Source organism: Cydia strobilella, chromosome 13 (genome assembly GCF_947568885.1).
Source record: "Cydia strobilella chromosome 13, ilCydStro3.1, whole genome shotgun sequence".
Taxonomy (NCBI): Eukaryota; Metazoa; Arthropoda; class Insecta; order Lepidoptera; family Tortricidae; genus Cydia; species Cydia strobilella.
In genome coordinates, this window is record NC_086053.1 from 8,296,970 (window position 1) to 8,312,893 (window position 15,924).

At 36.0% G+C, this 15,924-nt stretch overlaps 1 protein-coding gene across 1 annotated transcript in view; it reads right to left on the minus strand.

Moving 5' to 3' along the window:
• Nucleotides 1-14,468, minus strand: part of LOC134746595 (monocarboxylate transporter 4-like) — an 88,048-nt gene extending 73,580 nt beyond the window's left edge. The window contains exon 1 of the mRNA XM_063681018.1: nt 14,304-14,468. The gene's annotated coding sequence lies outside the window, so the exon portion shown is untranslated. The remainder of the gene's footprint in view (nt 1-14,303) is intronic.
• Nucleotides 14,469-15,924: the final 1,456 nt, after the last annotated feature.

Here is a 15,924-nt window from a genome sequence, read left to right on the forward strand (position 1 = left end):
TTAGGTAGGTAGCCAACTGGAAATGCGAGATAAGACAAATCTCATAAGCATTTGTAAGAGCTGATGAGCTGCGTTCTACACTTTTAACGGAATTATTTTAATAAAGGTTATTAACTTTGGCATGACTTGCCAACTTTTTTACTTCCAATAAAAAAGTTCTGCGAACATCTGTGCCGTAGTAAAGTTTAGGTTTAAAATTAGTTTCACGTATCGTATACATTTCGCAGATGTAATAGTTGTTTTTTGTGTAATTACAGGGTAAGGGTATTGTCAACTAAATGAGTAGTCATTATATTTATCTCACTTAGGATTAGGAAGACACGCTAACAACGGTCCGGGCCCATGCCGAGGCGCCCAACACTTCGTTTTCTATAGAAAGTATCACGTGATCTGCGCAGTTGTCTAAAAGATAATTAAGCGCCATTTACACCATCCCACTAACCCGGGGTAAACCGGTTGATCCGTTAATCCAGTATTAAATTGTACTAGTAACCATGGTAACGCATGTTTAACCGGTTAACCCCAGGTTAGGGATGATGCAAGTGGCCCTAAGTGTCGGACGCCTCGGCCCGGTCCCGTAGCGTTGTAGTGTGAGTGATCCTTCACTTCTACCTTTTATTCCTAAATTAAGTAGTAGTAGTAGTAGTAAACTCTTTATTGTACAAATATACATATTAAAAGTACATGGTACAAATAATAAGATGTACAAAGGCAAAAAAAGCAAAAAAAAAAAAGGCAAAAAGGGTAAATTAACTTCATAATTAAGATTTTAAATGTATATCTATATTTCGACACGGAGGTCGGGACTGGATGAATCGGGCACAAAACCGACGGGAGTGGAAAAAGAGGGAAGAGGCTCAAGAGGCCTACATCCAAGATTGGATCACCAAAAGGCCACCATGATGATGACGGTGATGATCTAGGTATATTTATTACATAGTCATAACAATAAAATAAAATAAACATAAAGAGATTATACATTGACCTCAATAAAAGTGAATATCCATGGATACTTCTGCGCCAACAAACAAAAACTTTGGTGATGATTTTCGTTTGCAGTCGTAGGAAGTTTAATTTAAACAAGTAATAAGAAAACTTCTAAGTTATAAAATAAGTAGGTATACACTCGTTTTCTGTTTTATGTCCTTGTTTATTTTCGAAGCCAGCGATTGCTTAATTACAAATGTTCCTAAATGTTACTTTAATTCAACAACTCCTTGACTACACTTGAGGGGTTTTAAACGTTAAACTTTCTGTTAGGAAATTTATTGAGGGTTTCTCATTTTTTGTTTGCAGCCTTCGACAAGCTGCTATTTAAGCGTGTGTCACGTCATTGGCAACCGGTGTCTGAACAAAGGGGTGGCTGAATAGAGTCGGATTTCGATTCATGGCTGGGACGTGCGGTGCGGCGATAGATCGTCGGATCTTAGTCGAGCGCATTTAGCAATTACCGCCGCATTAAAGGCTCAGACGACGGCGCGTGATTGCGGATGGATGACGCGACTTTGCGGAATATTGCCATGGTCTTATTCAATGTACCTATTTAATGAGATAAAATGTGAAATAATACAATATTATTAAATAATATGTTAGGGATGATTTAAATATGGAAGCTTTTAATAGTATGTCTCGTGGAATATTAATACGTCATAGGAGATATCCGAAACGTAAGTAATAATAACCGTGTAGTGAACAGTGTTGGGCGTAATTAATTACTTCTGTAATTTAATTATTAATTGAATTACATTTAATTAAACTACTTTTAATTGTAATACTGTAACGTTATACGCTAGACGTAACTATTATTATTAAATTAAACTACGAAACGAAATAAAAATACCACTTAAAACTAATTTTACAAGCTATTATTTACAATTAAAACTATATAAAAAAACATACAAATGCAACAGGTATTCGTCGGCGCCGTCTTAGCGCTCCGATAGATTTGAAATGCAACATTTTAGAGCTCACGGAAACAAGTTCTTGTGTTTGTCGTATGACGAGTTGCATTAGCGGATCGTCCTGCGACCATTCCCGATCTTCATTCGAGATAGAACGCACGTCACACAGTACATCGGTCTCTGATACATACTTCATTTTTGGAAAATGTAACCGATATTCACGTTGTCGTTCCTTATGTTCCTCGAAGTTTTTAGTTAACGTCGCAAATACGTTAAATACGTACTATCGCGAGTGATAGTAAACCCCAAATTGGGTAAGTGGTAAATTTATTAACGCAAATGTAGTTTTTACTTGCTAAATAGATATTAAGATAATTTGAGTGTCTTACTATGCTTCATCAAACCATTTCACGGTTAAGTACTTTAGTTTTATAATGATTTTGCCTAATCATGCATTGTAACGATATTGCATCAGAAATTATTTCCACCCTCATTTAAAAAAAATATAAACTATTTCATCATCTTTATAAATTGTAATCTCCGATTCTGATTGTGAACATCCACGGCATCACTGCTACATTTTAGGTGCTTTCTTTCTTCTGCCGCTTGCCGGGGATGCTCACAAATTACGTTGCCGGACTGTATTCTCATGCGTTACAATGACGCGTTCCAGGGTCCAAAGTTCGGGCTGCTATTTTGGGTGGAGGATCCACCGCAGCCACCCTACCACCAACACTACTCTCGCCGGTCGGAAGACGGTCATTTCTTCTCGCCCCGGGCAGCCACCTGAGTACAGTCGGCCACAGTTGCAGCGCCCGCGCACACCACCGACTGCACATACAGGCGAGAGTACCTAACCGCAAAGTGGATAGGATCCATTTGTGTGAATTTACGAATAACCTACGACCCTACTAGAAATAAAGATTCGCTAAATCTCAATCTTTAAGTTAGCTTCTGATATTTTAATTAAATTTATTATTGCACGAATTTAGATTTTATTTATTCCGCTCGTTATAGTTAGTGGTCTAGATCCCAAACCGTGACAATACATGTAGTTGAATTACTTGCAATTGAAATAACAATATAATTTTGTAATTACAATTACATTAATTGGTAATTAAATTACTCAATTACTTTCTTATACGGTAAACCAAACCGAGAATTTTCCATAAAACAATCATCTTGTGCTGTTTGTTAATTTCAAGCAGTAGTAAAGTAGTTATCAGTTTAAATTGGTAGGTGTCTACTATCAGTAATAATAACAAAATCTCGTTATTGTAATTGTTATTTGAAAGGGCAATTACTTTTTACAATTAATTGTAATTAGTAATTGCAATTATATTTTGTAATTGCAATTGTAAATTTGTAATTCAATTACTTTTTGCCCAACAATAATGTTTTTGAAGGAAACTCGCAATATGGATAAACAGCTCATCTGTTAGGCAATAATTCGTATGAAAAGAAAAAACTTTATCTAGAAAAGAGTAATTAAATAACGTTGAACTTTCAGGAAAAATAAAAAACATGTATAATTTATGTTTAACAGTCTTGGGTACATATTTAATGACGATTCAACATATGACGCTCACTCACCCTCGATTGACGACCAGGAGGTTTATTTGCCTTGTTTATTCGATAAAAAATATGTATATAATTCTGATCCAAAGGTTGTATCCCATAACAAACATTGTGTTTTAAGGGGACCCGAATAACTTTGTCAACTACTGAAGCGCAATTTCTGTAAGGACAGTTAGGAACAAAGATGGAAAGGAAGCGAAATTCCGCGCAAACAGAATAAAGACCTTTTACGAACTTTCCCTGGAAACTTCTGGGAACTTCAAAGAACTTTCCTGCCAGCATGTATAAATAAAATGTACGAAACAAGTGAATCTGTTTTCATGAGATTAAATAGATTTTGGGTGGGTGCCTTTGATGCGTTGAAATTTCTCCCTGTTAGCTCATGACATGAACTTATCATACTAATTGCCTTTTTATTGGATTGCGATGAATTATTCTGCTCTAAAATTCACGCCGGGGGCCGGTAATACTTAAGTAATTTTGGAATACCTAGTCGAAAACATGGACATAATTTAGCCTCAATATATTTATCTGTCATTAAGTTGAGTCAGACAGGCCCTCTAATTGTGTTACTTAAGTTAATCTGAAAATGAACATGGACAAGACGAAGATCATGTCTAACGTTCATGTTGTGCCAACTCCCGTATTAATCGGAGGCTCTGCGCTCGAAGTTGTTGACGATTATGTATACCTAGGACAAACAGTCCAGTTAGGTAGATCCAACTTCGAGAAAGAGGTCACTCGTCGAATCCGACTCGGTTGGGCAGCGTTCGGGAAGCTCCACAGTATCTTTTCGTCCAAATTGCCGCAGTGTCTTAAGTCAAAAGTCTTTGACCAGTGTGTGTTGCCAGTGATGACATACGGATCTGAGACGTGGGCGCTAACGATGGGCCTCATAAGAAGGCTCTAGGTCACGCAAAGGGCAATGGAGAGAGCTATGCTCGGGGTTTCTCTGCGTGATAGAGTCAGAAATGATGATATCCGCAGTAGTACTAGGGTCACCGACATAGCTCGCAGAATTGCAAACCTTAAGTGGCAGTGGGCGGGGCACATTGCTCGCAGAACTGATGGCCGGTGGGGCCGGAAGGTTCTGGAGTGGCGTCCGCGTACCGGAAGACGAACTGCCGGTAGGCCTCCAACGAGATGGAGCGACGACCTGGTGAAGGTCGCGGGAATTCGGTGGTTGCGAGCGGCACAGGATCGGTCGGAGTGGCGAGCCTTGGGGGAGGCCTATGTCCAGCAGTGGATGTCTATCGGCTGACATGATGATGATGATGATGAAGTTAATTTGGGTGTAGGTAGTGCTCTGGAATCTCTTCAAATTGTATACTTAATAAAGCTTTAAATAACTTATTTTTTTTTTCATAATACCTACATAAGCACTACGCTTTCAATAGTAAATCTATGTGCAAGCCTGGCTTAATCCATGAATAGGTACACAGCAATGTACCTACAGCGCATTTTGTAAAGCTCTCTATGTGAGCGGAAATCCACTCACGATACTGTTTTGTGAGAAAACGCAGGCGGCGACGCGATGAAATATAAATTTCCATCAAAACCGTTTGGTTGGAAGCGACATCGCTCTACATATTTATTTACAAAGCCACTCAATACATTCATTAATAATAATAAGATTAAAAAAATATGTAAGTACCTATGTTTAAAGAAGGAGTCATCGTTCATATTATTTTCTAAACAATCGATTTTATCCATAATCACATCCTGAGCTGATGTCGGTGAGAACAAGTGTTAAGCCCATTTCAAGAAACGGGCAGCATGCCTAAAAAACAAAGATACCCTCTGATTAAAAACCTTACTCCTTCGAATTTTGAAATGAAGAAAGAAAATCATTTCAACCCTAATTATTACATATTCAATGTATGCTAACTAATTGAATCCACAACGTCACTTAGCGGTTTAAATTTGCATAGCATTCTGGATGTTTCTGTGCAATTTGTGCCAGAGGGGTAAAACATTTAATTGCGTCCGTCACCAGGGAGCTGTTTAACTAACTATTCGAGGGACGTCACAACACAATGATCAATCATGCCTCGAGCGATGTTCCTGTCATATTGTGTTCCTAAGCCCTCGTGAATACAGAGATATTTCCGGTCGTCGCTGGGAACTGATAACTTGTAATTATCTATTGTGATAAAAGCTTACGTTATTGTCATTTACAAGGTAAATTTTCTACTGTTTGACAAGCGAAATTTCTATTTATTAGATGACAGATGTCACAAATTATTTTATAGCTAACATGAGCATATGAAGGTGTTTACATTTTCTTTTTTGGTCAACTATCCACACGGTTTGCTTGTACCTATCTGCTTGTTATATAATCACAGCTTTATATCGTCAGCGTCACCTAGAATATGATACTTTTTAATTACAAGCTATGCTTAGTTTGACTAGGGGCCTGTTTATCAAAAGCTTGTAGATTGTAATACAAGTGGAAGTCCCTTTTTGTCAGCTTTTGTTAGAAAGGGACTTCCGCTTGTATTACAGGCTACAAGCTTTTGATAGTTTTGATAAACAGGCCCTAGATCGATCTGTGTAAGATCGACTCTAAATATTTATTATGACTTGTGACAGAAATTTGGAACCTCACTGTACTGTATTTCACTCATCTCACTGTATACTTATCTTTTAAGGAGGATTTATTTATTAAACTTTATTACACAATAAATATGAGTACAAATGGAGGCTTTCAAGGTACAAGTGAGAAAAATATTTCAGAAAAAATAGCAAGGACATTAAAAATATGATTTAAAATGTTACATATATTATTTTACTATACAATGTGTGGCCTGTAATAGGAGCAAATGAACGATCAAATGTAGGATCAAACTGACCAACATTTGTTCAGCGACTTTTAAAAATAATGAAGACTTTAGACTTCGTATTTTTCATACAAAATAAATAGTATCTTCAATGTACGCCATTATCATTGTGATTGACGTTGCCTGTCACACCTTAAACATAACAAAATTCGCAATACATTGCGTCTTGGAAAAAACTTTAATGTGTATTAAAAATCAAAACAAGTTATTTTTAAAAGTCGCTGAACAAATGTTGATCGGTATTAGGAGTACAGCCTACAGTTTAATTTTTTGCTCCTATTACAGGCCACACATTGTAGACATAATACTAGATAAATCAAATAAATACTAACAAGGGGCTAATAAATTAGCTCTTACCGACATTTTTACAGCTGATATTATAACTTGGCTCCTGGAGTATATTAAAGTATGAAACATCACAGGTTTTATGATGTTTTTGGAGAAAATTGGAAAACAAATTTGCTACGTAAAAGTCCTGTTAATGAGGACTGTCATTGAACAGATTCTAGAACCTCTTTTACCTAACCACTTAACTGACGACTTCACGTTGATAATGATAAATCAAATACTTGATTGTCAGTCATGCTATATGTTAAACATCTTGTCAATCAAATATACATGATGATTATTTTTAGATAGAATTGATTTATTTTTTGTTCGGTTAATGAAAACAAAAAATGATATGAAAAGCTTTCTTAATTTCTGTTTAAAGTTAATTATTTTAATGTAAAGTACCATTTCTTATAATATCGGTAACTAATTTGATAGCATAGGGTTTTTTTTAAAGTTCGTTATTTTCAAGGGTGCATTTCTGAGCTTAAATTAAGTAACTTTCTCGAAGAAACCGTTATTCTAATTATCTCTATTTTGGAGATAATCAATGATTAATTTTTATCTGATAAGGTCCCTACGAGCGTGTACACTTGCCTTAGGGCCTGTTTACATATTGATTAGTGTTTAGTATGAGTTTAGTACATTTGCTACTAAACGCAAGTACTACGCAGTACTATCTCGGACCATCGATATTCGAAGTGCCATTGATATTATGTCATGTATTGTTTGATGGATTTAAATAAAATTGCCCGTGTTACAATAAAGCTATTAATAACTTTTTACGAAAAAAAAAATTAACGATGCCATTCCTTTTCTAACCGACTTCAAGATTTCAAAGGAGGAGGTTCTCAATTCGGTTTTATGTTTTTTTAACCGACTTCAAGATTTCAAAGGAGGAGGTTCTCAATTCGGTTGTATGTTTTTTTTTTAATGTTTGTTACTCCATAACTCCGTCATTTCTGGACCGATTTTGAAAATTCTTTTTTTGTTTGTAAGTATATACATACAGATTGGTCCCGTTTTTGTCAAAAAGCAGTTCTAATGATGGGATCCATGAGGAATCGAGGGAACTCCTCAAATGGGTAAGGCATATATATATATATATAGTGATTTTAGTATTTTCATCAACAAATCAAGCACTTACATTTAAAAAAGTAACATTTGATGAAGTGGAACTGCTGATGATGATCAGAACGGAACTCTTCAATGACGCATAGTTCACGTTTGGCGATTTGTCCTCTTCGTTATGTTTGTTAAGCAAGTTAGGTGTTCAAGAAACATTTTTGTCAAGCTCGAGTTCTGATGATGGGATCCATGAGGAATCGAGGGAACTCCTCAAATGTGAAAGGCATACATATAGTGATTTTTGTATTTTTATCAACAAATCCAGCATTTCCATTTTAAAAAGTGACATCTGATGAAGTGGAACTGCTGATGATGATCAGAATGGAACTCTTTAACGACGCATAGTTTACGTTTGGCGATTTGTCTTCTTCTTTATGTTTGTTAAGCAACTTGAGTTTTTAAGACATATTTTTGTCAAGCTCGAGTTCTGATGATGAGACCCACGAGGAACCGAGGGAACTCCTCAAATGTGAAAGGCATACATATAGTGATTTTTGTATTTTCATCAACAAATCCAGCATTTACATTAAAAAAGTGACATTTGATGAAGTGGAACTGCTGATGATGATCAGAATGGAACTCTTCAATAACACATAGTTCACGTTTGGCGATTTGTTCTCTTCCTTATGGACCCAGACCCAAACTTGGACCCGGACTCGGACCCGGACCCGGGTCTGGACATGGACCCCAACTCGGACCCGGACCCGGACCTGGACCGAACTCTGACCCAAACTTGGACCCGGACAGCCGGACACGGACCCGGACTCGGATCCGGACCCAGACCCGGACCCGGATATGCTACTAGAAAAGTGGGTTAGGTGGGTGGGTGGGTTTTGATGCTACGATTCTCACAGAACAGAACTGTTAGGTATCAGAAAAGTAGGTTAGGTTAGGTTAGAGCTGTGACCCTTACAGAAACGAAATGCTATCAGAAAAGTAGGTTAGGTTAGGTTAGAACTGCGACCCTTACAAAAACGAAGTGCTACTAGAAAAGTGGGTGTTTTTACTTCCTTTTCTACATAATTAGGCAAAAGATGCTGTCTTTTTCATTTCATTGTCTGGAATCTAAGAGTGCACCATCAACAAGAAGTGAACTTGCAGCGGCAACCCATATTGAAGTCGGTTTTTTTTTCTTAAAAATTATCTTAAATGTACTTACTACTTAGCCATACCCCGAAGAAAAACACATATACATTTAAGTATAATATCAATAAGGAATGTTGTTACATTGAGAATAGATTAGCGATTGAAAAGTAATACTCGTATTGGCAGCTGTATTTTTTTATGCTAAATCGACCTTTCTGAAATATGCCAAGAACAGCGCTGTCACCTTGAAGGGCGTAGGCTATATTTCATCTCCGAAATTTATACAATACTCTAGGGACGGGGATATAAAATTCTGCTCGGAAAATGTTTATAATATTTTTTCGTGCATTGCTTTACAAGATTTGTGCCCGGGAATACTGTTATCTCTAAAATCACTAATTAAGTAGGCCAATTACAGAACCCTCATAAGTAAGTAGGTAGAGTTTGAAGAAATAGATGAGCATCATAAAAAGTACGGGTTATTGAGAAACAAATAATAAGTTGTTAGTTGAGTTTTTGACGTTATAAAGCATTAGGTAAGCAATAAAGTATATACTTACATTCTATAGTCTGATATTTTAAATATTTATTTAATATAATTAGCTTCAGTGACTCGATCTTTCGGTTAATTCTTTGGGGATGAAAGGATCTTAACTCTTTAACAGATTTTGAGAAATTTATTTAAGCTTCATTGCAACTTCATATTCCTTAAAAATCTGCACAATTAAGTACATTAAGATGATGTTTAAGGTGGTAATTTTTACCATAAAATATAGCTTGTAAGTCGTAAAAAGGGTTATATAACTTATATATCTCGGACAGGATAATTAGGAGAAGCGCTGGTAGCCTAGCGGTAAGAGCGTGCGCGCGAGTTCGAACCCCGGCTCGTACCAATGAGTTTTACGGAACTTATGTACGAAATATAATCTGATATAGTTTCCCCTCTGGGTTGGAAGGTCAGATGGCAGTCGCTTTCGTAAAAACTAGTGCCTACGCCAATTCTCGGGATTAGTTGCCAAGCGGACCCCAGGCTCCCATGAGCCGTGGCAAAAGCCGGGACAACGCGAGGAAGATGATGATCTCGGACAGTATTTAAATGTAAACGGAAGTACAAATTTATATTATTTATTTTCAAATTATAACCATAACTATGTTTTGTATTTGTAGTTACAAATAAGCCTTATATACCTACTCGTCAGTGGTCCTGTTTCCTCATTAAACTGTATACAGGAAATTCCAGAAAAGAACATGGAATTTTTGCGCGCTTGAAAAAATATATTTTTCGCGATAAGCTGCTTTTATGCCACATTTCTTTGTGCGTGGGTACCGATCCTGCGTGTAAGAACGTAATTCTCCCACACAAATATGAATGAGTCAGCATGATTCTTTATCGAGATAATGGGCAATGTACTACAGTCTCCTGAGTTCCAAAAATAATTGTTTTGATTTAGAAATTGAAATGTTACTAAATAACAGTTTTTTAACATGGCCAATATAATTTACACAGAGCCTCATAAGGATAGTGATGTATTTTTCTACAGCTATGCCTGACGTCAACTTAACTGTTCAAGGAGAGGTTAAAGAAGCTATGCGGTTATCTGATTGATTAATGTGCCTATATTTGTATTGTATGTTGCTTTATATTTTTCTACTTCTTTCCAATTTTTTGTGTATTTTCCCCATTCCTTTTCGTGTAACATATTATATGTTTATCCTATTAATTTCGTATGTAAATACACCCTAATATATCCTTTGTCTTTCTGGTACCTTGTTGTACATTTTGCTACATTTGTCACCCTCTTTTCACTTTCTCCTCTCATCTACTCAAAGGTTAACTGGAAGAGATCCCTCAAAGGGATAAGTTCGCCTTTGTACATCTTATTATTTGTACTATGTAATTTTTAATATGTATATTTGTACAATAAATAGTTTACTACTACTACTACTATTACTTATCTCCTAACAATTAAAATTACACATTACCAATAACATTATTTAATAAATTTCACTTGCTTTCCGAAGTTAAGTATGAATGCCACTCCAAAATCCATATTTCCTATTAATATCCGGTCTGAGTTATACTCGTTTACCTACATCAAAGATCATTGACAAGTAAGTATAATGCTTTGAGCCTGTTTATTTGAACGAATTGTGAGTTTCTGATGTAAATATTGATTCTGATGTGGTAGAAATAAACAAAGAGCTTGAATGGATCTGTATATTAATTTGCTTTGAGTTTGTTTAATATATGTCAAACACACCTAAAATTTAATGCATTCAATGATGGAATATCAAGCTGATTAGATCATTGATTGAGAATAACTAACGAAAAATATGTTTTCGCCGCCCATCTTTAAATTTTCTTGTTGGGACGGCAAAAGTACGTTGCACTGACACTTGTAAGTTGTAAATTTATTTAATTTATAATAACATCGTTTGGAATTGGAAATACGACCAAACCCAATACCGTACATAATTACGGTAATTACGTACCTATATAAAACTTAAAAGAAGACAAAGTATTATTCACCGACTGGTCAAATCTTAGTTTAAATTTCTACATCTGTAAATCTGTCCGAACCTAAATATATCTAAATATTATTTTTATTAATTTAGTGTAGTTTTTAATGAAAATTTGAAGCTTATTATCAGAATTTTTAGAAAATTAATCATGCAAAACGGTAGTAGTTGCGACTTTATAAGTGCTTTCTAGATCGCTCACTTTCGATCGCGCACATTAGCTCACTTGAACTGTCGCACAAAGGACGTAGGCACATATCGCCAGTCTAGGGGCTAAGAACTAGAATCGCTGCTCACAGAAACTAACCACCCTCTGTCATCTGTGTAGGTATTCAGAAAAGGGAACGCCGGTCAAGTGCGGGTAGAATTGCGTTGACGTCTACTTGAGGCGTTTTAACATACTGAAAGAATACAAGAAAAAGGCTACTTTACTTTTAATACCCAAATTTCTGTTAGTCAGTAGAATAGAGATGAAAAATATGCCAGGAACCATAAAGCATAAACACTCCAACAAACAGCAACTTTATTCTATGACATTATAATTGAGAATGTCGTTATTGGAGCTATGTCGAACACTGGAGCATCTACGTTACATTCGCATAAATAAAGAATGTAATAGTACATTACTACAGAGGCCGCCGAGGCCGGGAAGTAAGGGGTTACCGCCCGAATAGAATATACGACGGATAGTTATGAGGCCGACAACCCCTTTTCACGCCTATGCCTATGTACATATAGTGCTTTTCTCAAACATACTATGAAATAATAATACAAATATGATGATGATGATGATGAATGTATCGTGTCCTAATGTGATAAGTTATTCAGTGCGTGGGGTATTAGACGGGAACGAAAATTTTATTATTTTTGCGCTACGACGCACGGTTTAGGAGATACAGCGCTATAGAGATTTTTTTATTTTTTGTCCTTTAGTTTTTTCATTGTGATCTTTAGGGTTCCGTACCCAAAGGGTAAAAACGGGATCCTATTACTAAGACTCCTCTGTCCGTCTGTCTGTCTGTCACCAGGCGGTCTAGCATAAGTTGCGTTCTCGCGCGCGACTCCATACATCTAGCGCGACTTCAAGTATGGACTCGCGCGCGAGAACGCAACTTATGCTAGACCGCTAGGTTGTATATATCTCATGAACCGTGGTTGCTAGACAGTTGAAATTTTCACAGATGTATGTCTGTTGCCGCTATAGTAACAAATACTAAAAAGTACGGAACCCTCGGTGCGCGAGTCCGACTCGCTCGGGGCCGGTTTTTATTTATATATTACTTGGTTCTTAAAGAGGAACGAAAATTTTATTATTTTTGCGCTACGACGCCTACGACGTACGGTTTAGGAGATACAGCCCTATAAAGATAAAAAACAGCTGTTTAGCTTGTTCATGAACACAGACGCCATGTTTACATTGAAATTCAAAAAATATATACTTCCCGGCCTGCAACTATGTATGAAATTTCATTACAGACCCCTCGTCTACCCCGCGCCCGAGACGTGATACTTCCCAGCCCAATATAAAGAACATATAATATCAATATTTCATTGCATGTTTGAGAAAAGAAACTATCGTACCGCCCGCACCTTCGATAAAATCTCCAAAGTAAAATAAATCGCTTGACCGTTATACTTAGTGTTGGCTCAACACATGGCTCTTGTCAAAAATTTCATAAAATGGAAAATAAGAAACAAAAATATAATTTAGCTGTAATACCTGTATAGTAGGTACCTACCTGTTCTATTCTATATAATGTATCAAAGTAGAAAGTACCATAAGGTATACCTACATTTGCAAAGACTATCAAAAACTACTAGTTCGATGTGAATGAATAAATAAGTAGGTACATACCAGAATCAGTATTCAAAATTGTTAGCTACACACGAATCCACACAAGTTAGATGCCTCGTAATAACCAAACTTGGGCAATGTAAATAGGTATCTTAGAAGTTTCTGTAGTACCCGTTACTGCATGTCAAAGGTTAACAAGTTGCAGGAAGTTTACTTCACCTGAATGTTATGGAAACCGTTTTCATAGAATTCAAATTCAGAAAAAAGAGAGAACATCGCCGTAACGTGAATAGAAAGTGTTACATAGAGTAGCGTTAGGCCCACAGTACGTTCAATATTAGTTGAGTTTTATGCGCACGATAAGGGCTTAGGTATATGGAACACGGCGGAATTCCTGTGCCGCTATTGCTCTGATTATTTATTATTATTTCAAGATACGATAGTCAAAATATTGTACCTATTTCGTTTAGGCTAATACATCAGAGAACAAGACCTTCACACTTCATAATTCTAAATTATCATTCTCATATAGTCAGATATGTGGAATTCTAGAGAAGCGGAACCCACACGTAATAATAGGCGCTATTTATTGGTAATAGATATATAGACCATAATCTGTTATTAGACCTTATTACAACGCGATTAATCATCCTGTCTTGCGGTTATCCGTTAAATTACATTAAGTATACTTTAAAATAATTGTATAATAAATTTTTAATAAAAAATCATTCATTTTACTTTCCTCGTATTCGAAATGAAAAGTAGAATGTTTAACTTGGGTGAAAGGTATCATTTCAGCCTCGGACTATTGGCGATCTCACTGCGTTCGAGCACCAAAATACCTCGGCGGAAATAAGTGCCTTTCATCCCTTGGTTAACAATCTACTATTAATGCACTTAGTTAAATTTTTCCTGAAACTGTAATATATTTAACGGAAAAGTGCCTATGCGAAGAAGATAAAATTTTACTAGCAATCCGAAACAAATAAAACTTTTACACAAATAATATTGTAACTTAATAGCCATTAAAATAAATTGCCTATGAAATGTCAACGTCAATAATAAAACCAAAACAAATATATTAACAAAATGAGTTTTTCTAATTATTAGAAATAAAATACCTACCAATTTCAAATAGCATCACTGTAACACACACTGAACATGGCAGTCACTACACGCGAACGTGTAAAAGTGCGGAAGATTCGGTACGGGCGCGACGTGCAATAACTCCGACGTCCGACACGGCACTGGTAGCCCGGACGGCCCGAGCTGCGCGAGCCGGAACGCCGGAACAGGCCGCGGCTTTCAGCGATTCATGGCCATGTGGTCATTTTAGTTTTTTTCATAGGTTGTCATGTTGTTGTCATAGAAATGTCTCCATGACAACCACATGACAACCTATGAAAAAAATTAAAATGAGAAACTTTACACTTATTTTTATAGTTTAATTGCTCCAATTTTTTCAACTCATCAGTCATACAATTAAAACAATAAAAAACGAACTACATCTATTTAATTCCATTTCCGTCAACATATACAGATAGTTTTTGGTCTATCAACTGGACAGCTGGCTCCAGAGACCTCAAATATGCATCATTTTTCGAAGATAGAGCCTTAAACTTGTAAAACAATATGATTTTTCTATAGCAGCGGTTGCATATTTTCGAAACTACATCTATATACCTAAAAAGAATCCACAATTTTGTTTTCAAAATAATTTTAATCACATTATTGCCATAATTAAAAGTAAATATATAATTTCAAGTTGGGGATAATAAAACTCCATTTCGCACTGTAAGTAAAAATTGTTACAGCAGCAATTACTACAAAACAAAATATATCTTTCTGTGAAACGCAAACTCGCTTTAACTCACTTGATATTATTCACGTTTTTAAATTTATTGCATGAAAAAAAAAGCGTTTTAATGGCATGGAAAACGTTAAAGATATTTACCATTAAAATGAAGCGTAAGAATGAAAAATCTCCGCCCGATAGTGTTCCTGTAGTTTGCTCTTCTTGTTGTAGCTTTCTTTACAAAATTCTTTCTTGGCCGTAATGTTCTGAATTACCCGCTATACTTAGGTACTCACGCCGACAAGCCGCGAAATATGAAAGGAGCCGATAATACCTACGCAATAAACAATATATTTTTATAGCCGCAAGCTCTACCAGCGTATCTTGAGAACTGGAGTGCAACAGTCATAAAAAACGTAATCAGAAACAAGAACAGTAATTCCAAAAAAGTCATCGCCACGTGCCCGACCTCTTTCCGATGATACCTCTGAGTCAAACAACTTTTGTGAGTGGTCTAACTTTTTTAATTATGTTTCCTTGGTCCAACTCATTTAGCTTTATGCGAGAATTTGTTTTTGTTACGTCAGCAATAGTCAGCATCAGCAATCAAGGATAATTTCTGTAAAACGTTGTTTTGTTCCCTAAGTTCAGATAAAAACCTGCATCAATTACCTGCTTTAGGTAACAAACACATTGTCAATAAATAATAATGAAGATCTAATTTTATTTACCCTAACATTTACTTAACTGGTTATATCTTTGTTTTTCAAGTTTTTCAACAATAAATTATAAGTTGAATATAACCAAGTACCATCAAATAAATATACATTCAGAAGGTGTCGTTTAGTTTTGATACAAACAAAATGCCCAATTATAATTAGCTTAGTTGGGAATTTTCTGAAAAAAGTGTACCCATTTCCAGTCTTGAGTTGTTAATAAAAGTTGTCAAGC